This window comes from Erinaceus europaeus, chromosome 20 (genome assembly GCF_950295315.1).
Source record: "Erinaceus europaeus chromosome 20, mEriEur2.1, whole genome shotgun sequence".
Classification (NCBI taxonomy): Eukaryota; Metazoa; Chordata; class Mammalia; order Eulipotyphla; family Erinaceidae; genus Erinaceus; species Erinaceus europaeus.
Window position 1 is genome coordinate 17,027,451 of NC_080181.1, and position 25,647 is coordinate 17,053,097.

General features: G+C 47.4%; 1 long non-coding RNA gene and 1 pseudogene across 1 annotated transcript in view; one reads left to right on the forward strand and one right to left on the reverse strand.

Moving 5' to 3' along the window:
• LOC132534999 (uncharacterized) overlaps positions 1 to 25,647 on the forward strand; it is a 380,416-nt gene that overhangs the window by 81,479 nt on the left and 273,290 nt on the right. The window lies entirely within an intron of this gene.
• LOC132534960 (glycosyltransferase 8 domain-containing protein 1-like) overlaps positions 24,481 to 25,647 on the reverse strand; it is a 36,168-nt pseudogene continuing 35,001 nt past the window's right edge.

The following is a 25,647-nucleotide window of genomic DNA, read 5'->3' on the forward strand; positions in this document are numbered from 1 at the left end:
TCCCATGAGGCACTGGGAGGCTTATATACGTTGATGAGCTGAATAGTTCCAATAGTAATGGAGTCGTAGAAGGTCGAAGAGGCCGTATGGTAAACGTCCGCAAGACACGATTTGGCGTAGATGGCTCGGCCGTGTTTAGGATGGAGATTATAGCATATTAAATCGAATCCACTGATGGTGAATCGAGCAGCTTCATCGACTGCTATATGTGTTTCTTGTAGGCAGATAACATCTGCCTGATGCTGTATCGCCAATTGACCAATAAGAACGCTGGGTATCAGGGATGGTCCCTGGGTATCAGGGATGGTCCCTGATACCCAGGGAGAAATCGACATGGGGGTCATCTGCCACAAGCCATGTAGTACAGCACCAGGGGCCAATCACTTGCTCTGTCCACCTGCCCCTCACTGTTTGGTGCCTGTTGATATGCTTCTGGATTCTGCTTCTGAGACCGTCTGTTTTAATCATCACATTGGGTTTGCTCTGTGTTGCTTGCGATGTGTTCTGTCTGCATGTCCACTGTTGGCTGGGCACCCCCCTGCCTCCGGGATATTGGTTTGGCCCTCACTCCCCCTGCCTCTGGGACATTTGGTTTAGTCCTTGCTGGTTTGGGCTTTTTTTCCTTCTCCCCGCCCCCTATCATAGTATTTCCTTTGTTCCTGACTCTTCTGCCTCAGGAGAGGGAAGGACAGGATTGTGATTAGAGATAGTTTAGATTGCCCTGTGTTCCACATGAATAAAGACTGAACTGTGTACCACTCAGCCATGAATCCCTGGTCGTTCCTCTCTCCCACCCGCGAGGCTATCCTGGCAGGTGCCCATGCCATGGAGGCAGCTGGTTTCCTGGCACCCGCTGCCTGGCAGATGGGCCTTGACCTTTGTAGCAACTAGCACGGTGTTAGGTAAACAAGACCCCCTGCCCCTTCTACTCTCCTGCTCCTGCTGCCAGCGAGTTCTATTTTTGACAGGCTTGGGCCTGGGAGACAGGAAGTGTCGAGGGCAGGGGAGGAAGAGAGGGTGCCTGCTGAATTGGGGGTGGGAGGCAGATGGCGGCTAGAAGCATGGCCTCTCACCCCCAGCCAGATTTGGTCTGTTCCCAGGAAGCGAGGTACTTCCTCCCCACCCACAGCCACAGGGCTCCCGGGATGTGTCAGGATGGCACAGGTGGCCAGGAGAAAGGGGCCAGACAGGCAGGTCAGCTTCACAGCCACCATCCTTGATCTTGCGGCTCTGAGAAGTAGAAGCCAGTGTCTCCTGGTGGCAGGACCCAGCTGCTGACAGGGCCAGGCCCAGCCCCAGCCCCCCTGTTAGACTGATGAATGACTCTGGTGCTGCTAATGTGGTTAGGGCAGATAGTGGCCGGGGAGAGACGGGGAGGGACTGGGAGCTCAGAGACCAGCTAATGCAGGCCCGGCTGTAATCACATTTGCCTGAACACAGAATGGGGCCTACGTTTCCCACCCAGAAGCCCCGAGGACATTAGTTAAAGTCATTTAGAAATTTTTTTTGTATGAACTTTTCTTGCATTATTATTTTAAGCAACCAGTTTACTGCTCAGGGTGCACACAGAAAGGAGCAGCTCTTAAGAGTGGATTCTGGAGGGAAAGCCAAGGTGTGCTTACTCTCCCAAGGTCCCAGGTCTCCAGGGTGGACCCAGGTCTGTAGGTGGGAGGGGTGGCCCAATATTTCTTTGCCGATAAACCACTGAGCCCTTGTTTTCTGTTTCCCACAATGACTACTCTCTAAAAAAAAAAAAATCATTCTTTTGAGTTTTACAAAATGCTGTGAAAATATTAGAGAATGAGCCAGTATCCCCTCCACACCCAGTTCCCCAACATAGGTCCACACCTCCTACATGAATGAGGAGCACTTGTCACATTAATGGCACACGTGGACATGTTATTGGTACCTGAAGGCCACACTCACTCCGAGTTCCTCAGTTTTCATGTACAACCACTGTTCTATTCAAAAAGCCCTCTCTCCCAGCCCCTGGAAAGCACTAATCTGTTTTCTGTCTCTATAAATTTGACTATTGAGGATATTCCAGATCAATGGAATCATGCAGGAAGTAGTCTCAAGCTGGCTGGGCTGGCCACTCTTACACAGGCTTTAATACTTAGCCTCAGACTGCAAACAGGATGTCAGAGAAAACAGAATAAAGGAACCTAGGCAAGACTTAGAATTCTGAACCTTGGGGAGTCAGGCACAAAGCGCAAGGACCGGCAGAAGGATCCTGGTTTGAGCCTCTGGCTACCCACCTGCAGGGGAGTCGCTTCACAGGCAGTGAAGCAGATCTGCAGGTGTCTGTCTTTCTCTCCCCCTTTCTGTCTTCCCCTCCTCTCTCCATTTCTCTCTGTCCTATCCAACAACGACGACATCAATAACAACAACAATAATAACTACAACAACAATAAAAAGACAACAAGGGCAACAAAAGGGAAAATAAATAAATTTAAAAAATTAAAAAAAAATTTCTGAGCCTTCCCAAACCTGAGCATATTCATTCATTATCCTCTAGGATCTGGCAGTAGAGAAGAGAATAAACCCCACATGGGCAAAAACCATGGTTCTCCTTGGCTTTTAAAAATTTTTTATTATTTCTATTTATTTATTGGATAGAGACAGTCAGAAATCAAGAGGGAAGTCAGTGATAGAGAGGGAGAGAGACAGAGGGATAGCTGCATCCCTGCTTCGCCACCTGTGAAGCTTTCTCCCTGCAGGTGGGGACCAGGGGCTTGAACCGGGGTGCTGACACATTGTAATGTGTGTGCACTCAGCCAGGTGTGCCAACACCCAGCCCCCAAACCATGATTCTCTATCTCATATTATTGTCATACCCCCCTGAATGATTTTAAAATTAATTAATTTATTTTTTATGAGAGAAAAGAGAGTGTGTGAGAAAGGTCAGAGCACCACTCTGCCCTGGTACATGCCAGGGATTGAATCCAGGGTCTCTGCGACCACAGACATGCAGATCTCTAGCTGCTTGGTCTCTTGCCTTTGCACGTCTACCGTTCTGGACTTACCTTACCACTCAAGCAGACTAGTCATGTCTCAAGACTCGGCTCAATATCATTTCTTTAAAAAAAAAACTACTATCTCTATTTATTGGACAGAGACAGCCAGAAATTGAGAGGAAGGAGGCAGTAGAGAGGGAGAGAAGCAGAAAGACACCTGTAGCACTGCTTCAAGACTTGCAGAGCTTTCCCCTTGCAGGTGGGGACCAGGGCTTGAACCTGGGTCCTTGCACATTGTAACATGTGTGCTACCACCTGGCCCCCTCATTTCTCCTTCCTTCCTTCCTTCCTTCCTTCCTTCCTTCCTTCCTTCCTTCCTTCCTTCCTTCCTTCCTTCCTTTCTTTTTCAAATTGCCACTGGAGTTGTTGTTGGTTCTAGATGCCTGCATGATGAATCTAAGTTGGCCGTGTTTTTTTTTTTTTTTTAAATTTTTCTTTTTCTTTCCTTTTATTAGATAGGGTAGAGGGAAATTGAAAGAGAAGGGGGAGAAAGACAAAGATAAAGGGGGCCAGGCAGTGGCAGACCTGGTTGAGTACACATTACAATGCTCAAGATCTCAGACTCAAGTCCCTGTTCCCACCTGCAGGGGGAAAGCTTCACAGGCACTGAAGCAGGTATTAACAGGTGTCACTCCTTCTTTCCTTCTTCTGTATCTTCCAGTTCTTCCTTCTCAGTTTCTCTCTGTCTCAATCCATTAAATGATAAAAATGAAATAAAATAACAGAGGGAGAGAGAAGGAGAGGCGCCTGAAGCATTGCCTTACCACTTGTGAAGCTTCCTCCCTGTAGGGGGACAACTGGGGCTTGAACCAAGATCCTTGTGCATGGAGATATGAGTGCTCAGCTGAGTATGCCTCCACCCAGCCTCCAAAGTCTTTTAACTAACTAATTAATTAATTAACTTTATCAGAACACTGCTCATTTCTGGCTTGTGGTGGTACTGGGCATTGAACTGGATCTTTTGGTTCCTCAGCTATGGAAGGCTGTTTCTCTCTCTCTCTCTCTTTTTTTTTTTTTTGCCTCCAGGCTTATTGCTGGGGCTCAGTGCCTGCACCATGAATCCACTGCTCCTGTAGACCATTTTTTCTCCCTTTTTTCGTTGCCCTTGTCGTGGTTATTATTGTTATTGTTGATGTCGTTCGTTGTTGGATAGGACAGAGAGAAATGGAAGAGAGGAGGGGAAGACAGAGAGGGGGAGAGAAAGACAGACACCTGCAGACCTGTTTTACTGCCTGTGAAGTGACTCCCCTGCAGGTGGGGGGCTTGAACCAGGTTCCCTACGTCGGTCCTTGTGCTCTGCGCCACGTGCGCTTTAAACCGTTGGACCAACGTTTAAAACGTTTAAGCCCAACGCCTTGAAAGGCTGTTTCATACAGCAAAATGATATATCCCCAGCCCATTTTTCTTTTATTCAGAGTAAATGTAAAAGGTTCCCTATGACTTTATCTCTTCATGCTCTCTTCCCTGCTCACACTGACTTAGGTGCGTAGACCCCCATCTCTGTTTAATACACAGATAGGCCAGCTCCCAACCCAGGCTCTTCCCGCCTGCTATCCCTTCCCTACCCCATGTCCCCTTACCACAAACACCTGCATGACTTCTCCCTCGCCAGCCCTAGATCTTTGTGCAGGCAGGCATTTTCACAACCTTCCTTTGTGCTCCTTGTTCTCCTGCCCTGCTTTGGTTTTTTTCTCTCTTTAAAAAATTATTTCCTTATCCATATTTTTATTTTATTTTGAGAGAAACTGTGAGGGGAAAGGGAGAAAGAAAGGGAGACAAAGAGACATCTGTAGGTGAGGACTAGGAGCTTGAACCTAGGCCCTTGTGTATGGTAAGGTGTGCGCTCAACTGGGTGTGTCAGAGCCCGGCCCCACTGTTTTGTTTTCTTGACGGCACTCACTGTATCACTATATGGCAGGTCTTATGCTTTCATTTCTTATTTTCTTGTTACCTTTCTCCTTCTACAAATATTATGAGGTAAGGGTTTGTTCTTTGCCATTGTTATTGTTGCATCATCAATACCCATAAATGTGCATATAATATACACTCAATAATGTTTGTTATATAAACCACAAATTCTTCTTTCTCAATTCCTTCTCTTCTCTAATCAGAAACCTTCCACAATTCATCTCTGTACTACTGTTAGAGCATGATACAGGAAGAAGGCTTTTTCTATTGGACCCTTCCCCTGCCAAGATAAAATTAATACCCATTTGGGAGGAAGACAGTTCTGGAAAATAGATACTGCCTTCTTTTCACTCATTCAGTCATGCACACACTCATTATTAAGTGAACTAATCTTTGTAAATAAGTACTATATTCTTATAGTTAAAATTTAAAAATAGTTGTTCATCTGCCTAATCAATCAGTATTCAGTAAATGCCTGCCAATTAGCTATGATCCTGCTAGGTAGTGAATAAAAAAGATGTAGTCTGTGTCCATATGAAGATTACAATACAGTCTGGGAGAAAGGCACCGAACAAATCACTACACAAGTCACTTTAAAATTATAATCTGTAACAAATGCTCTGAAAGAAAAGCATACATGGCTGTGAGAAGGCTATAGCTAGGGAAATTAACCTAGTCTGGGTGGAGGGAAGATAAGGAAGCACTTGTTACAACCAGAGGTGTTCATAGTTGAAATAGGCTGCTTTCAGCTTGAGGAGTTTTCCTTCCTCCCTCTCTCCCTCACTCCCTCCCTCCCTCCATTTTTTCTTTCTTTCTTTTTTTCTTTCTTTCTTTCTTTCTCTCTTTCTTTCTTTCTCTTTCTTTCTCTCTCTCTCTTTCTTTCTTTCTCTCTTTCTGCCTCCAGGGTTATCACTGGGGCTTGGTGCCAGCACTACGAACCCACTGCTCCAAGAGGCCATTTTTCCCATTTTGTTGTCCTTGTTGTGGTTGTTATTGTTGTTATAGTTGTTGTTGCTGCTGGATAGGACAGAGAGAAATGGAGAGAGGAGGAGAGACAGAAAGGAGGAAAAAAAAGATAGACACCTGCAGACCTGCTTCACCGCTTGTGAAGTGACTTCCCTGCCGACGGGGAGCTGGGGGCTTGAACCGAAATTCTTACACTGGTCCTTGCACTTTGCGCGATGTGTCCTTAACCCACTGTGCTACCGCCCAGCTCACGAGGAGTTTCCTTTCACTGAAGGTATTAGATGGAAACTGAAGGGCTCAGGATGGGGTGTTACCAAGTGTGTTAAGCACTGGGTAAGGTAGTGTGTGGGAGCTTCCTGTCCCCAAAGTCTAGGAATCCTGCTGAATTTCCTGGTCAAATAAGAAACAGGGCAGCTCAAGTTCTCTACTGGAATGAATTTTATTTTTACCAGGATTTTGTGGACCCAACTACTTACCCTTAGCCACTTGCCATCCCATTTCAATTGAATCTACAGAATCCAAGGCTCCAGGTTATGGCTGTCCTAGGATGCTGGGAAAATTATGAATACTAGATCCCAGTAATCACACTTCTTTGTCTCTGGACTCACTCACTGCGGTGAATACTCTTATCCCACTTGAAACTGACCATGAGCAGTGTCAGGTTGCCAGAGATGGCTACCCAGACTTAATTCCAGCAGAGGGACTATAGCTCGGAGATGGTGAGCTGCTGAGTTTTCATAAAGCACGGGCTTCTGATGAAAAAGCAAAACACACTGTGTACTCTCCTCTATGTGTTGTTTAGTGACTATGGAAACATGTCAACCCTCAGACCTAGTGACTTAAAGCAATCACCACTGATAACCCCACTCATGGTTTTATTGGCCAAATGAGATGCGACTCATCTAGAGCAGTTCAGCTGGGTGAGTTTGCTTCTGATCTTGGGTAGCTAGTGGGACTCTGGCATGTCTTCTCCACATAGCTGCTCCTCCTGGTGCTGTTCTTTTAAAAATTGACATATATATATTCTTTATTGGATAGTGACAGAAAAAATCACAAGGTAAAAGGGATCTAGAGAGGAAGAAAGACACTTGCTGCACTACTGCACTGTTTATGAAGCTTCCCCTTCTCCACAGGCAGGGACTAGGGGCTTGGACCCAGGTCCTTGCTCATGGTAGCGCATGTGCACTCAACCAGGTTTGCCACCAGCTAGACCCAGCATGTTCTGTTTATAATGAAGTCAGAGGTACAAGACTTCTTTTTGTTTACTTCTTTTTAAAAATTTATTTATTTATTCCCTTTTGTTGCCCTTGTTGTCTTTTTATTGTTGTTGTAGTTATTATTGTTGTTGTTATTGATGTTGTCGTTGTTAGATGGGACAGAGAGAAATGGAGAGAGGAGGGGAAGACAGAGAGGGGGGGAGAAGAGAAAGATAGACACCTGCAGACCTGCTTCACCAACTGTGAAGCGACTGTCCTGCAGGTGGGGAGCCGGGGGCTCTAACCGGGATCCTCACACCGGTCCTTGCGCTTTGTGCCACCTGTGCTTAACCTGCTGCGCCACCGCCCGACTCCCAGTACAAGACTTCTTCAGGTTTTGATTCAGAACTGGCCCAAATGTTTTTTGTTTTAATACATATTCAGAGAAGTTCATAGTAATCCTGAGGTTAAAGGAGGAACATATTCTCTACTCCTTTGGTGGGAAGGATTGCAAAGACTCCTAGGAAAGACTCATGGGTGCAGGAAATGGTGAAATCACGGGGTACAAAAAATGTGACCCAGACCATGTCATTTGTTCTTCTACTCATTTGTCTATTGATTTATTTCTTCATCTAGGCTCCAACTGTGTGTCTGGCACTCTGTGAGTTGTGGAATATACAAAGGTGATGAACATTGTTTTTGTAAGCAGACAGTTTCATCAGAGCACAACGTGCGCCATCTTCTTCTAGCGTTTGCCCTTCTTCCGTAGCCAGTCAACAGCGTCAGGTTGAGCCTGATGTAAAGTTTCGAGACCTCCTTTGAATCTGGAGAGGTGGCAGTCGTTGACTATGTGGGTCATAGTCTGTCTGGAGCCGCAGGGGCAGTTCAGGTCGTCTCTGGCTCCCCAGCGATGGAACATAGCGGCGCACCGGCCATGGCCTGTTCGATAGCGATTGAGGAGGGCCCAGTCATAACGTGCTAGGTCAAAGCCGGGTTGACGCTTGCAGGGGTCTGTGATGAGGTGTTTGTTCTTTACCTCAGCTGACTGCCAACTCTGTTTCCAAGAGTCTGGAACAGAGAAGTTCAGTGTAGGCGTAGGGGACCAGATTGGGTGACGAGACATCAAGCGTTGGACAGGGTGGGCGAAGATATCTGAGTATATTGGCAGGTCCGGTCGAGCGTAGACGTGGGAAATGAACTTAGATGATGCCGCATCCCGATGAATATCTGGCGGGGCGATGTTGCTAAGAACTGGCAGCCATGGAACCGGGGTGGAACGGATGGTTCCAGAAATTATCCTCATGGAGGAATATAATTTGGAATCGACCAAGTGGACATGGGGGCTACGGAACCATACTGGGGCACAGTATTCTGCAGTGGAATAGCATAATGCCAGAGATGATGATCGTGGTGTGGAAGCGCTCACGCCCCATGAGGAGCTGGCCAGTCTTGCAATGATGTTATTCCTTGCGCCCACCTTTGCTGCAGTTTTTATGAGATGTTCGTGAAATGACAGGGTGCGATCGAGAGTAACGCCAAGATAGACTGGCTGGGCTTCATGCCGGATTCTCGTATCGCCAAGCTGCACATTAAGCTCATGCGAGGCCGAGGCATGGTGTAGATGGAAAACAGATGATACCGTTTTTGCAGTGCTAGGGATTAGTCGCCATTTTTTATAGTAATCAGATATCAGAGACATGTCTTTCGTGAGTGTTTCCTCGAGGATGTCGAACTTGGATGCCTGAGTTGCACAGCAGATGTCATCAGCGTAGATGAACTTCCTTGAAGAAGTTTCTGGGAGGTCATTGATGTAAATATTAAATAGCGTAGGAGCCAGAACAGAGCCCTGGGGGAGGCCACTTGAGACAAGTCTCCATCTGCTAGACTTGTCACCCAGATGCACCCGGAATCTTCTGTTTTGGAGAAGAAACGATATAGTGTTGGCCACCCATGGAGGCAGCCATCTTGAGATCTTGACTAGGAGACCACGGTGCCAGACCGTGTCATAGGCTGCTGTGAGATCAACAAAGACAGCACCCGTCTTTAAATTCTTCTGGAATCCATTTTCAATGTAAGTTGAGAGGGCCAGGGCTTGTTCACAGGTAGATCTTCCTGAACGGAAACCAGCTTGGGCGGGTGATAGGAATTTCTCTGTAAGAGGAGAAATACGTGACAGAAGCAGCCTCTCAAGGAGATTGTAACACACGGAGAAGAGAGAAATCGGTCTATAGCTGGCGGCCAGTGTTGGGTCTTTCTTTGGTTTCAAAACCGCTATTATCTTCGCACGACGCCAAACTTTGGGCATAGACTCAGATTCCAAGATGTGGGACAGGAATGAAGCGAGCCACTTCTTTGCCGCGGGGCCCAGGCTAAGAATGAGTTCTGGGGTGATGTTATCATAGCCAGCAGCTGTTCCCGGTTTAACCCTCTTCAAAGCGTCTTCCAGTTCAGACAGTGTAAAGGGAGAGCGTTTTGGAGATGGACGAGATAACCGGAAGTGGGATGACCACTCATGGGAAATTTCTCTTTTCCAGACTGGGTCGATCTTAGCACGTCCAACTTGAGTTAGGTGACTGGCCACTGAGTTTGGAGATGCGGGAGGATGGGAGATGGGAGGGGGTTGGCTACCGGCACCCAGACTGTGAAGAAGCCTCCAGGCCTTCCTACTTGAGTGGGTGAAGTTCAGACTTTCCATGAGTTGTTGCCAGCGGGCTTGGCGTGCTGCATCCAGGGAGGCAATGAGATGGTCAGCCACATCTGGGTCGCCCGACTCATCATACTGCTTTAGTAGTTGCTCGCATTCAGCATCAAGACAAGGCGTATAGTTAGCACGTCTCCCACGTGCACCATAAGAGGCAGCCATAGAGAGTCTTGGGGACACGTGCCTTCAAGAACCAATGATGAGAAGCAGCGGAGGTGGTACAACAGTAGATGCAGGACTTGCAGGCTTGAGGTTCTGAGTGTGGTCCCTGAAGCCACATATATGCCAGCGATGCCCTGGTGCTCCCCTTTCATAAATAATTGTTTTTTATTTTATTTTTTTATTATCTTTATTTATTGGATAGAGACAGCCAGAAATCAACAGGGAAGGGGGTGATAGAGACAGAGAGACACCTGCAGCAGTGCTTCACCACTCGCAAAGCTTTCCCCCTGCAGTTGGGGACCGGAGGCTCTAAGCCGGGTCCTTGCGCATTGTAATACGTGCGCTCAACCAGGTGCACCACCACCCGGCCCCGCTTATTGTTGTTGTTGTTTCTCTCCCTTTCTGTCTCTCCCCTCTCAATTTCTCTCTGTCTCTGTCCAATAATAAGTACGTAAAATATAGCAAAAAAAAAAATCTTAAAAAAAAACAATGTCTTCTGGGAGTCAGGCGGTAGCTCAGCGGGTTAAGCACAGGTGGTGCAAAGCGCAAGGACTGGTGTAAGGATCCTGGTTCGAACCCCTGGCTTCCCACCTGCAGGGGAGTCGCTTCACAGGCGGTGAAGCAGGTCTGCAGGTGTCTCTCTTTCTCTCCCCCTCTCTGTCTTCTCTTCCTCTCTCCATTTCTCTCTGTCCTATCCAACAACAACGATATTAATAACAACAGCAATAATATATATGTATATATACATACATATATATACATACATATATACATACATACATATATAATATATATATACATATATAATATATATATGTATGTATATATACATGTTGGGTCTAAAGCATAATGTGGAGAGGAAAATGAGAGTGACACTACTGATACAAATATTCTTTAGCAACAGATTTTGGAGGAGAGAATATGTCTGGGAAGTGGCAGTGACTGCATAGGGAAATGAGGGTAGTTCCTGGGTCCTGTGGTATGTTTACACAATAATTATAACTACTACTATTTATTGAGCTCTTTGTGCCAGGCATACTGCTAAATGTTTTGCATATGGTAAACACTACTAGTAATTCCATTTTAGAGACGAGTAGGTGAGGCTCAGTGCACACAGAGCACAATGATTTAGTTCCCTGGCCAGTTATGAACAGAGGAAGGATGGATGCCCAGCTGTAGTCTCCCAGGTCAGTACCATGGACAGAGAATTCACTTGCCTTCCTAACCCTTGATGAGATTCCGTGGGTGAAACTCCACAAGAATATCAGAGATGTTTTTGAAGGGGTTGTTTGTAATGTATCCACTCTCCTCCTTGAGTGCACTCGGGTAGCTAGAGAACACTTATGCCAGTGATCTGAGCCTATGTGTGTATTGGGTGGAGGGAGGCATCTTTGAAAGTCTGAAGATAAGATCTGGAAAAGGCTCACATTCTCCTCTATAATAAAGCATCCATGTGACTGGGAAGCTAAATTGGATTAGAGAGTGAGAAGGTATATGGGTATATGAGAAGGAGGGAAAATAAAGAGAGGGGACTTGGGGCAAGAAGGGAAGAGCTGGGGAGATGTTGAAGTGTCAGCGGGAAGTGTGAAATAAATCTCCACCCTTCTTATCAGATGGTAAGCATGTCTCACACTGTGGACTTACATGCAACTGGATTTATTTGCAAGCTTAAGGAAGAGATGCAAGAGACAGTGAGATAGACCTGCGTTCCACACCTGAACACATACAGAATGTCCCTGACTGGCTAGAGAGGTCTTCAACTGGGTGTGGCAGGGGAAGCTTTGAGAACTTTGGCCCCTTGCTTGCATCTTGGATTCCTTAATTGGCTTACCATCCTTTGGACCTTTGCAGGGGGTGGGGGTGGAGTCTTCCTCTACCTGCCTCCCTCCTGTGGACTGCCTAGCTGGTGGCCCAGAGCTCCTCCGGCTGAGTCCTGTCCATAAAAGAAGCTTATACTTTCCTCTGTCTTCAGCAATCAGGGCTTCCAGGGCACTTTCTCTTATCACCAGAAGTGCACTGCCACTATCTGGTCTATGCATTTTGACTGACTGTGTGTCTAGGAGAAAGGACTTACTGATTTGATGAGCAATAAGCCCCTGTCCAACACTTCTATCTTGCAGGCTTGTAATGAGGTGGGGATGCAAAGAAACCCCCCAAACCAGTTCAGGTGCAATGCCCTCATCCCTTCTAGCACACAGAATAACACTCAATGAATGCTAGCCCTTGTAGCAGCGTTCCCAGGTCAGTGAATGCTGAATTCCAAACTAGAAACTGGTAAAGGATTGCCAAGTTTCTTCATTCATCTGTTAGATGCAGACGGCTTGCCTGTCTATCTTTGGTGCTGCGGGAATTCTGATTACTGGGCCACCAGGGGTTAATCTGCCCAGTTCCCACAGATACTCACCAGCTGGGGATCTTTCCAAGGGCCTTCAGCACTCCCTTTCAGCACAGTAAATACATCTGGCATTCCCTATTCTGGAAATACAAGCAACTAGTCAATTGAAAAAGGCGTCTGCTGATGGTAGCATGACAAGCAATATCCATAACTGCTTGTAATCTCCTTCAGACATCCGCCTGCTCCCCACCCAGCCCCACGGAGCACTAAGGGGTGCCTATTATCTCTGTGGCCTCCTGTCGCCAAAAATGCAGATGAACCCTGACCTGATATTCCACTCAACATGCCCTCTGAGCAAAGGGCCCTCTTCAAGTGTTTACCCTGCCAGAATAGCAGATGAGCAGGCCACAGGGAGCAGGCATTCAGGAGGCAGGCAGCTGCGGCCCTGTGGAAGAGGGCACAGATTCTGTGCTGGGGAACTAGAAGCCTCAGCTCTGCAGCTGGCCAGCTCTGCAGCCTCAGGAAAGTCACTTGGACTCTCTTGCCTCACTTTGCTCTTTGGTGTGGCAAGGGGGAAGCACAGGATTTGCTGGATCTGCATCATGGGAGGTGTTGGCGCTCAATGGATGTGTCTGAACTCTTTTTATTTTTTTTATATTTATTTATTTATTCAATCATTTGGCTAGAGAACTGCTCAGCTCTGGCTGTTGGTGGTGCTGAAAACTGAACCTGCATTCAAGTCTCGTGTGCTGTCATGGCACCGTCTCCCCAACCCTACCTATATACATGGTAAAATCACCCAGCAGGATCATGAGGTGAGAACGCGTTCCCAGGCAGGTGTGATTGGGCCTCAGCGGTGTGGAGACAATCATCACAGCTTAGGCTGAGCAGATTCAGTTGTCCCCTTGTCTGTGGGCAAGGAGTGATGGGAAGTTCTCTAGCTACAGTCACCTAAAACTGGTGCACCACCTCAGTCCCCTGTAGCTGGATCAACCTGGGGGGCAGTGGGGGAGGAGAAGGGAAGAATGCAGAGTCCTGGCCTTGTAGGGACTAGTGATTCCTCCTTCCCCAACACAGAATCCATGATGGGAGAAACAGGAAGTTCACTCACCCAAGGTCACGAGGACTCAGGTCCTGTATCACAGCTGTGATGCTGCTGCACACACACCAAGACACACCCTGACACACAGACACACATTATGCCCTATTTATTTAAATTAAATTTATTTATGACATAAATAATAGAAAATGCCCACAAAATCATAGGATGAGAGGGATAAAATTACAAACAGTTCCCACTATCAGAGTTCCACATCCCACCCCTTTCCACTGGAAGCTTTCCCATTCTTTATCTTTCTGGGAGTATAGACACAGGGTCATTATTAGATGCAGAAGGTGGAAGGTCTGGTTTCTGTAATTGCTTCTCTCTGTAATTGCTTCTCCGCTGGACATGGGTGTTGGCAGGCTGATCCATACCCCCAGCCTATTTCTATCTTTCAAAGCCACTTTCCTGGCTGTAGCACATGTACTTCTCAAGCAACCTTCTGAGCAATGTATTCTGAGCTCCGTGAAGCCAAGACTCAGAAACACCAAATCACTTCTCCAGAGTTCTGTAGCAAGATCTGTCTGATTCTGAAGTCTTATCCATCCATCACTCCCACTGTACACCGCTGTTCTGTCCTTCTGTTCCCAGACACAACTAAGAGAAGGCTTTATCTTCTATGGACAAGCCATGGACAGATGTATGCTCACTAATCCTCTTGGATTAGAGAGTGGGGATACTCTGGTTCTCTGGCTCCCACAGTGTCTGTTACATGTTAAAATACACTCTAACAGGTATGAAGATGGAAAGTTGAGACGGTGAGTTGGCAGGAAGCAGGGAGAATCTTAGGGTTGACCAGAGCTCCAAAATAGATGCTTGACCATTGATATCACATTGTGTGTGCCAGCGAAGGAGTGTGAAAGGGAGAGACAGAATGAGAACCAGAGTGAGCATTCTTATTTTTTTAATTTTAATTTTTTTTTATTTTATTTATTCCCTTTTGTTGCTCTTGTTGTTTTATTGTTGTAGTTATTATTGTTGTTGTCGTTGTTGGATAGGAGAGAGAGAAATGGAGAGAGGAGGGGAAGACAGAGAGGAGGAGAGAAAGACAGACACCTGCAGACCTGCTTCACCGCCTGTGAAGTGAACCTCCTGCAGGTAGGGAGCCGGGGGCTCGAACCTGGGTCCCTACTTCGGTCCTTGTGCTTCGTGCCATGTGTGCCCAATCTGCTGTGCCACTACCCAGCTCCCTTAATTTTAATTTTTTAGTGCAGTGCTGGGGAAGGTACCCGGGACCCTGCAAATACCATGAACCACTTCCCTAACTCACTTTTTATTCTAGAGAGAGGGGAGAGAGGGAGAGTGTACGCAGAAGCATTGCTCCATCCTTCAGGGGAACACCCTCAGGGCTATCCATGGTGCTGTGTGTGGTGCCTGGAGTCTGAATAGCATGCACGGTGCCACTTGGGTCCCTCACATTCTGCTCAACATTTAGAAACATCCACTAAGGGCAGGGGTAGATAGCATAATGGTGATGCAAAACAAACTGTCATGCCTGAGGTTTTGAAGTCCCAGGTTCAGTCCATAAACCAGAGCTGATCAGTGCTCTGGTAAAAAATAATGAAATAAAATAAAGTAAAGTAAAATTAAAAAAAAAAAAGATCCATTTCAAGAAAGCAACATGGGCCTACTGGCTGGGTAGAGAACACATATGGGTCTAGAAATACTTGGAAGGGCTCCCAGCACAGGGCTTTTTCTGAGGGCCACAAGGTAGGACCCATAGTTCTGCTCAATTGGTTCTGGGACCTCTGGGCTGTGGAAGGAACCGTGCTGAGTGCTGAGTTCTGCCCTTTATAGAAGGGCAGACTCTGGCCCAGCAGGGTAGAGTGTGTACTTAGGGCTCTTCTGTTGCAGCAGGTGGAAAACAGACTAGAAGTTTCACGTGGAACAGAAAAAGCCTGAGCAGGGAGGGAAATCTCATACCTTCCTGTCTGGGGAATGGGGAGAAAGTCTGGCTCTGGGAATACATTTTAGGGGACCAAGCTGGAAGGAAGCTAAGGTCACTGGTGAATGTTGGCAGCAGCTATAGAGCCAGGTTCATGCAGGAGATGGAGGGAGGGGTTTGGAGTCCCAGCCTGAAGGCAGCCCACTCACATAGCAGCACAGAGGGACAGGAAGGATGGAGAGAGCTGAGGATTTTTCTGAGTGTACTTGAATAGGCAGGCACATTCAGAGGCAGAAGGTGTGTGTGAGTTGGGGAGACTTCACTTCTGAGCCTGAGCAAGACTGGAGTTTCAACTGTACCCCAGGCTAGTGGAAGAGTAATCCATTTGCAGAGGAAATGTTTCAGCCACCCCTTCATTCCTCCAAGGAGGGGGCAGGGGAGACAGAGAGAGAGACAGAGAGAAGGCTCTGTGCCAGGCTAGCATGAGGCTGTATCTTCCCGGGCACATGCTCTCTGGGTTGGAGAGAACTCGACCGGAGCCAACCTGGGCTGCTGCTTACTCAGCGACGTGGGAGAGGAACCAGGAACTTGTGGCTGAGCGGGAATGCAATGTGTCTTGATTGATCAGAGACAATGCCTTTATATCTTTTGAAACGGAAGTGGCAGGTCAGAAAAGGAAATGGCTAGGAGAGGGCGTGGAGAAAAGAAAAGAGCGTGAAGGTAGCAAGCTTCCATAGAAGCTGTTGTGAAGATTCTATCCAGTGGGATTAACCAGTACCCGGCAGGCAGGGCGGGTCTCAGGCAAAACAATGATTCTGTAAATAGACCACAGCATCAAAGATGGAGCAGGGCATAATGCCCAACAGCTCTGTGTAGTGGTCTTCCTGGCAGAGCATCTTCCTTGAACCACCTCCTGGCAGGTGGGGTTTGTTGCAGGCAGCTGCCCTCCGCCTCCCAGCTGCCTTGCTCTGCAAGATCCACAGCCCCAACCCATCCTCCCTGATGAATATGACCCGCCACTGAAACCCCATCAGCTGCCAGGCAGAGGAGGTCAGGCCCAGTGGCTGCAGACAGTGGCCTTATCTGCTGCCAGTAGTGAGGGTATAAGCAGGGGATTGGATGGTATCATTCTAATTTACACGGGATTTTGTTTCTTTCCAGGTACTTAGCATGTGGATCTAGGTGATATCAAAGGCAGAGCATTATACAATAAGTAGGCTTAACCTCCATCTCACCCCCTCTCATCTTTCTGTCTCTTCATTGAGGCCATGAGGAGCTGCGGCTGGGGTTGCCATAGTGACCAATTAGGATTACCGAGATGTTCTTGCTGAGAAAAGAAGGGAGTATCGATTTAGCTTTGACAGTGGGACACCAGGGGACCAGGGGAGCCCAAGGGTGCTCAGCATTAATAGGGGCAGAGTGTGTCACCCTGGAGGCTGTCCTGGTGTCCTGTGGCTTTGGGACTGGGCTGCACAGGTGCTGGAGACCTTCCTGCCCCCTGGAGCTTGAACTTTCCAGGACAATGTTGGGATGAGCAAGAGTATCAGGGCAAGGTGGGTGTGAGGCTGTGCCCAGGGTGTCTAAGACGTGGAAGCCCTGGTGCCCAGAGGGCTCATTCCAGCCCCACTCTCTTGCTGTCACTGAATAGGCACTTTGGGCAGTCTGCTGTCCCACTCTGTCCATTCAGATCTGTGAATGGGGACAAATGCTTGGTGCCATTTTGTGAAAAATCACCATCTTCTGATTATTCCCACAGTAGAAACTTCAAGACCCAGAGGCTACGTGGGGGCCAGGAAGCCTATGGGTGGAGTGAGACTCAAGGCTGACATAATGCGTTATGTGTCTGGGGGACAAGCCAGGGAACAGACCAGACCCTTTGTAAACCAAGGGTACTGGGATCCTTTCCTTGGCTCTAAATTCAGAAAAGCCCACTCTTCTAACATCCCCTGGAGGTAGGAAGAGAGTGAGAGAAGGACCCAGCAGCAGACATTCCTCCGTGGGTCATTTTCTGTTTCTGTAGCTCACTGGGACTAGGACCTGGCTGGGGGGAACCTCAGGCTAGGTCTCCCCTGCACCCCACCTTGACCTCCAGCAGTGGGCACTCATCCATGTGGGGGTGAGGGCGAAGGCAGCCATGTTCTGTTTCTGTAGCTCACTGGGGTGGGGGGCACATCTGGAGAGATCTCCCCTGTACTCCATCCACCCTGACCTCTGGCTGTGAGAAACCAGAGCTGATAGAATCAACTTCCCACCTGGAGGTGGGGGTCATTCCAGACCTCATCCTGCCACTGCTATCCACCTGCACCTCATCTGTGGACTCCAGGGCTCACAATTAGAAAGCAACAGGAAGGTTGAGGACCCAGGAAAAAACAGCATCTCCATGCTCCCTGCTGCCCCCCCCCCCGCCTCTGCAGGATTTAATAACTGCCCTCCTTAAAGAGCAAGAGACATGATTAATTCTGACTTGAGGATTATTAAAATGCTTCCACCAAGCATCTGGCATTAAAAGTTTTAAATCAATTAATCTGTTGTTTGAGGAAGAGCATCTCGTTAGCACAGCTGCAAGAGGCCATTCCAGTTGCTGTTGGGTTGGGAGAGGCTGTTGGGAAGAGTCTGGCTCCCCTGGGAGCTGGCGGACTCCCTTCTGCAGGGCTCCATGGACTTCTCAGGGCTCCCAAGCCCAAAGCATCTCTCACCCAGGCCACCACACTGCGGTGCCTGTGGTTCTCCTTGGCTTCCTTTCCCATCCACATAGAGTTTCCAGATAAAATAGAGGTTCCCCAGCTGAATTCAAATTTCAGACAGCATCAAGCGATTTCTTTAGTATACATATGTCTCATGTGATATTTGGAATACAGACTACCAAACTGTTTTTATCCAGCCTTTATCTGAAGTTCAAATTTCACTGGTCAGCATACATTTCAGTTTGCTCAGCCCTGATCCTCCATCATCTTTTAGTAGGATGGTGCCAGGCTAGTGTCGCCAGAGAGAGAAGAGACCAGGCAGAGTGGGAATGCAAATCTTTATTCATGTGGATGTCCCAGAGTCTGGTGTGAGTACAGCGGGTTTAGGCCATGTGGCTAGCAAAATGGCTGTCTCCCGCTATGCATGCCAGCCCTTCTCCAGGTTGGGACATGGAAAAGAAAGAGAGAGTGGAAACAGAAGTGACTTTTATAGGAGAATTCCGCAAGTGGCAATTCGGGATGGAATTGGCTAGGGAAGAGGGTGGAGAAAAGAAAAAGGCATTCTGGGAACTTCCTTAGTTATGGTTGCTATAGTTTTTAGCTGGTGGGAATGGGCAATACCCTGAGGGGGTAATGTGGTGGTGGAGGAGTCATTTTTAAAACAAGGCAGAAGATTGATATGTAAATAATAATACTCGCATGGAAATATGGTGGCTTGTGGGTCCTGCCTAACTCAACCACATCTGCACAATTTCCCAACAGCAAGGTAATAAATGTGCCAAACGTCCTAGGGAGCACTGCTGCTACTCTCTGGGTTAAGTGAGAAGAAGGCAACCTTGAGCTTTATGCACTTAAGAGGTTTGGAAACTCTCCCTGTGACTGAGGGGGTCATACAGGAAGAGAGTACTCTCAGCCAGGAGAACGTGACTGTCATTGTCTGTAGCCTATCATCTTATGCTGTTATCTATTTATGTGCTCCTGGGAGGCACAGCTGTGTTGTCCACATCTGCATCCCTGGCACCTAGCCCAGGGCAAACCCATGGCAATCTTGACTCTTGAAAAGTAGTGGATAAAGTAATTCATGGCAAAGAAGCTTTCCCAGTGATCTCAACCAGGCTCCCGAGTGACTAGACTTGCCATTTGTAAGTTTTAAAGAGTGAAATGTCCACAAATAGCCAGGTCAGGACCAATCTTCAGCCCATCAGACCTGGGATGGGACTCGGGACCAAGTTCGCTTGACTCAAGCCCTGGACGCCAGTTGTGTTTTTTTTGTTTGTTTGTTTTTGCTAATATCTAGCATCCTTGGTTAATTACCCACTCATTTTTGGGGCCTGCTTTCCTTATCTATAAATGAAAACAATCACATTTGGGGTTCCTTGTAGCTTACACAGTTTCACCAGTGCTGAGCACTGCAGTCCACTTTTGAGTAGGTCAAGGTGAATATTTTATCCTGGGTCGAGCCTATGTGCAAGGCTATGCATAGTAATGTTGGCTGTAGAAGTCCAGGGAGAGCCTGACTGCATGGTGTCCACAAGTCCCTATTGCTGGTGTTTGTTTGGGGTATCTGTTGGCTGCTCTGTGAAGGGGATCAGGCTTTGGCTCTCTTGTCTCTGTCCCCTGGACAGGAGAGGAACAGAGGGGACCCCGCCCTTCCTGACTGCATCCCGTCCAGTCCAAGTCTCCCCTGACCCTTGGCCGCACCTTCGATCTTTCTTTTCAGCCTCTGCAGTCTGCTCAGATTTATCCTGCCTCGTGTCTCTCATGTAAAATGCATCTCCCGACACTTTGCCAGGTTAAATGATTTAACAGCCAAGGCAGAGAGAATTAGGGGTCTGGGAGCAGGAGGCGATGCCTGCTTTTCAGATGAGATTGGAAAAGAGATGGAGCTCGGCGGTGATGATAATCTCCTATTTTAATAATATAAAATAACTGTCCCACTGAATCAGGATGAGCGATGAATTCTGTGGCCTGGGGTTAGAGACAGCCCAGTCTCGGAGAAGACAGTGTGAGGGTGCATGAAATTCTCTTGCTCTCTGTCCCTCCCTCTCTCTTGCTTTGCTCTTTTGAAGAAGATTTGTTCCAACACCAGCCTGTGAACCCCCTGAATCTGGCACCACAAAGAATGTGGGTGGCCAGGAAGACTGGAAAGGAAAACTGTGGATTTGGAGTGTGTGTGTGTGTGTGTGTGTGTGTGTGTGTGTGTGTGCGCGCGCGCGCGCGCGTGTGACAGAGAGAGAGAGAATGAGTGAGTGATTGCGTGAGTGAGTGAGTGAAATAAAAAGGAAGTAGGAAAAATTAAGATCATTTTTCCTTTGATTAGTTCATAAAAGACACCTTGATCTGTGAACCTGGAGACAGTGAGCAGGCACCCTGTACTGACTGGGACACAGAATCATAGATGTTTTGCCCTGGACATAGTTAACCTGGGAAATGACTCCCCTTCCCCCCATTCAGTCACTCCTGGATTTGGCAAATGCATAAGGAACACCCTTTGGTATATATATATATTTGCCTCCAGGGTTAATGCCGGGGCTCGGTGCCTGCACTATGAATCCACCACTCCTAGGGGCCATTTTTCCTCCCATTTTGTTGCCCTTGCTTTTGCTTTTATTATTGTTGTTTCTGCTGCTGTTGTTGGATAGGGCAGAGAGAAATCTAGAGAGGAGGGGAAGACAGAGAGGGGGAGAGAAAGATAGACACCTGCAGACCTGCTTCACTGCCTGTGAAGCGATGCCTCTGCAAGTGGGGAGCCGGGGGCTCAAACCAGCTTCCTTTCTCACTGGTCCTTGTACTTCGCGCCATGTGCGTGTACTTAACCAGCTGCACTACTGCCTGGCCCCCAGAGAACACCTAAGTGCTGTTGTTTGTGAGTTTGGCTGCGTGAGATCAGGGAGGTTCCAAAGAGAGCAAGGTGGTGGGGACCAGACTCTGTGACACTTGTCTGCTCAGTGGGGCTTCCCATCACAGCTGGCTGCTAATGGCTGAGGAGCTGCAGACCTGTCTTCTTCCCTGGGATTACTTCACTACTCCAGCCCTACTCCATCCAGTTCAAATGTCAGAATCGAATAAGCAGCTAATGAGTCAAATGCTCTCTCTATCTCTCTGTCCAGAACACCTCTCTCTCTTCTCTCTTTCTGCAGAGTCAGGAGTATCTGGAGCTTGGAGGGAGTGGATGAAAGACCTCTACTTCCATGCTTCTTCTCTTCCTTACTCTGTCTTTGGTAATTGTTTCCTGTGAGACTAAAGTGCTAGGAAGATGGAAACCCATACCCACTGAGGCTTCTGAGTCAAGATCCACCAGACTATGTGGGAAACTGGAGAGGCCTGACTGTGTAGAGGGCCAGACACCTTGCCCCTGGGACTGCTCATTATTCAACACTAGCCAAGGGCCATTTCTGAAAACTCATACATGCTGAGCCCTTGCTAAGCACCGGGGATACGTTGATGCAGTGGTGATTTAGCAGTGGTTTACAAAATTGTAAGATTTTAGGGTATATTTTCTTTTTTCAAAAAATATTTATTTATTTACATATTTACTGGATAGAGACAGAGAGAAATTGAGAGGGAAAGGGGAGATAGGGAGGGAGAGAACGAGAAACACCTGCAGTACTGCTCCACTGCTTGTGAAACTACCGCCCCCTATCAGTGAAGACCAAGGACTTGAACCTGGGTCCTTGTGCATTGTAACACATATGCTGTACTAGGTGAGCCACCACCAGCCTCAGGATATGTTTCTATGTCCATGTTTATGTGTGATTTCCCACACCCACCAGCCAAGTCCCAAGCCATACCTTCCCTCAGAGAATCACCATAGTTCTCATCTAGTCTAAGAGGTAGTTTGGTTACTATTTATTCTTTAAGTCCCTTTCTTTCAATAATCATGATCTACATAAAGTGACACCATCCAGCAGTTCTTTTTTACCTTTACAGTTATTTCGCTTAACATTAGTCACCTCCTGTTCCATCCAGTTTGTCCTGAATGCGAGAATCTCGTCTTTGAAATGGCAGAGCATCTATTCCATAACTTCTTTATCCATTCGTCTGCCACTGGGCGTTTCAATCACACCCATACTTTGGCTATTGTAAACAGTGCGGCTGTAAACACAGCAAGTGTATATATCCCTCCAAACTAGTGTTTTCATGTCTGCAGTGGGTTTCTTTTCTAAATCTCCATGTTTTGTGAGTTTCTAAAGACCCAGTGGCATGTGATGCGCCCGTAGGTCTGAGGCTCTGTACTTGTTGCTGACTGTCTTAGTTGACTGAGGGAAGTTGTTCCCTTTTTGGCTTTTGTTTCTGCACCTGCTAGATGGGAGTAATCCAATTTCCACCTTCATGCTGGTGTGATGAGAGTACAATTGGCATGTGCAAGCCTATCTAGCACATGTTAAACTAATATAGTTCTTATTCCTCTGTGATAAGGACTTAGAGTCTGAAAATCCCAAAATAGAATGTTTCCACACTGAGAGGCTGCTCATGGGACAACACTGTGGTAGTTTGTGCATTAACCCTATGGACCAGGGTGGGTTGGCTGTCATTACTTCTCTTTTATGCAGGAGGAAGCTGAGACTAAGGGCTCTTCTTGCATAAGGGCACACAAGTAGTAAGTGATGGGACTGCATTGTGAACACTGCAGTCTGAGCCTCTGGCCACAGTTTATGTCTTGTGGAGGCAGACCGTCCATGACTACAGAAATGGTGTTGTAACACAGGCCCAAAGACAACACTGTGGGATTCACAGAGAGCAACGTGGCTGCCTCAGTCTAGGGAGGCCGAGGATGGATGCTGGCAGGGACCATGTTTGAGCTGGAGGTTAATAGGGAGGCAAAAGGCAAGGCATGATGGGTAACCTCCAACCAAATTGGCAGATGAGAAGTGTGTAATGGGGGTTGAAACTGGGAAGGTGGGTAGGCAGTATAGCATAGAGAGGAACCCAGCTGGGAGAGAAACCCAAGGCCTCTCTTAAACATTCAGCAAAGAGCAGGTAAAATGCCAAGAAGAGACCCAGATCTGGGAAGGGGGACTCACAGGCAGTGCCCACCCACCAAGTCAATATTTTGCTAAATGTTCAATTTGCAATCAGATACAGGCACTCTGCAAACATGTTTCTTTTTATAGTCCTTGATATTTTTCTTTTGTTTTCCTTGAAAAGTTCCCTCTACCCCAAGTCCACTGTAGGGATGTTTGCAGACTTACGGGGGCGGGGGTGGGGTGGGGTGGGGACAGGTCTTCGTGTCTGGGCAGGGTGGCAGCAGGGACCTCACAGTCAGGAAGAGCCAATGCATGCAGAACACACACAGAAGGAAAATGGAGTCACAAAGCCTGGGCTGAGAGGCGTGTGCAGCACTTCTCAGGACCACTGTTCCTTCACAAATAGGTGGCAGGGGTACTAGGCAGTAGTGTTCCTGGTAGAACACACCCTTTATAATATGCAGGGACCCAGGTTCAAGCCGCTGGCCCCCACCTGCAATGAAGGAACTTCACAAGCAGTGAAGCAAGTACTCCAGGTGTCTGTCTGTCTCTTTCCCTCTCCACCTCCTCCTCCCCTCTCAATTTCTCTTGGTCCTATCAAAAGAAAAAAGATGTTGGGGACAGTAAATCTGTCATCTGGCATTAAGCCCCCAGCGACAACCCTGTTGGTAATAAACACAAACAACATAAAAGCAAGTGGGTGGCAGGAGGCTGTGACATCTCATTGTTGAAAAAAAAAAAGAGAGAGAACTCTGTGAAGACTCTCCAGGTTACTTTATCCCCCTGCCCCCATGTGTGTAACCAAGACCTTGAGTGTTTGCAACTTCATCTCTCCTGGGCTTGTTTTTTCTTTCAGTTAGAGACAAAGACAGGAGCGGAGACACCAGAACCAGTATTTCCCTGCCCCCATAGTGATGCTCACACATATAGCAAAGCTTGTGCCTTATCCTGTGAGCTATCATTGTAACCCCATTTCTGGGTTGGTTTTTATTCTTTATTTTTTATTAGTGATTTAATATTGATTTACAAAATTATGGGATAACTTAAGAATAGCCTTAGCTAGTTGGCCAGAGCTGTCCTAAGAGCTCTTTTTTATTTAAAAATTTTTTTTATTTATAAAAAGGAAACCATGAGAAAACCATAGGATAAGAGTGGTATAACTTCGCGCAGTTCCCACCACCAGAACTCCGTATCCCATCCCCTCCCCTGATAGCTTTCCTATTCCTTAACCCTCTGGGAGTATGGACCCAAGGTCCTTGTGGTATACAGAAGGTGGAAGGTCTGGCTTCTGTAATTGTTTCCCTGCTGAACATGGGCATTGACAGGTCGATCCATACTCCCAGCCTGTCTGTCTTCTAAGAGCTCTTTGAGGGTTGGTGTAGTGGGCTCAGTGGGTAGAGCACACAACTAAAATGCTGAGGCCCTGAGTTCGATCTCTGGTGCTATGTACCAGAGCTGTCATCTGGCCTCTTTCTTGATAACTGCTGAGCAGCAGCAACACTGGAAGCTCTTTGAGTTCCAGTTGATTCCAGTCAGAGTCCCTCTCACATATATGGCTTACTCGATGAGATGAATTGCCGGCTTCCCGAAGGCTGAACTACTAGGGGCTCCCAATTCGGCATCTTCCTCGGCACTCAGCACAGTACCTGCCTACGACAGGAAATACAGTGAGCACCACCGGGCATGAATTTAAGGTAACAGGAAAGTCACTGTCACTTTGCTGTGCCAAACATGGTGAGTTAAAGCAGGGGTGGGTGGGTCACAAGGCCAGAAGTCCAGTCCCCAGGAAGGCAACAAATGATTCACTACTTCCCTAGACTGAGTTTAGATCTGTGTTTCAGGTCAACCCGTCAGCATGGGGATCCTTGGGATGCGGTTCACTGCAGAACCCCAGTAATCCTACCTGAGACATTTCTGGAGAGGTGGGGGAGGGAGCTAGAGAGGGAGGACCAAGCAAACAAAATGCAATAGATTAGTTCACTGCTCTGTCCCCTACAATAACCACCCAGCTACTTCTTTTCAGGCTGCCCTGATGGCTTCTGGCCATCAGTCAACTGACTGAACCTTGTCCTTGATCACTCTTGGACTCAAAACTGTCACCAACTTCCCTTGGCCACTGAAAGAAGTCCAAACTCCAAAGCCCCAATCTATCTCATTTCTCCCACTCACATTCTTTTCTTTTTACCAGGGCAACATTTACTGTTCAAGATAGGAGTTTATTTATAACTCCTCTGCAGTTTCTACTTAGACACCTTCTCATGGGCCCCATTCTGTTTTCCACATACCCACACATACAACCACTTCCTGAGCCCAATTTAAAGTCTTACCTCTCACAGGAAGACTTTCCTGGTCCTCATTTCTTTTTAGTCTTAACATCTGTGGAGTGCACACCATGTGCCAAGCACTCTGTGCGCATTTTCTCTTTTAGTCTCCCCTGGAGCTCTGTGAGTTGAGCTCCGCTATTAATTCCAAAGGTGAAGTGCCTTGTTTAAAGTTACATAGCTGGCAAGTTCAACACTGGTATTGAACCTAGTATTTTTTAAAATCCAAAGCATTGTTCTTTACCTGCTCATACACAACGTATTCTCTCTCTCCTCTCTCTCTCTCTCTCTATCTCTCAGTCTTTACACAAAGAATAAATAGCCTCTCTTCTCCTATGTGACACTGAGAGCCATGGTTACTGTATGAACATGTGGGGTTTAGGATTTCTGATCTGGAGGCGGC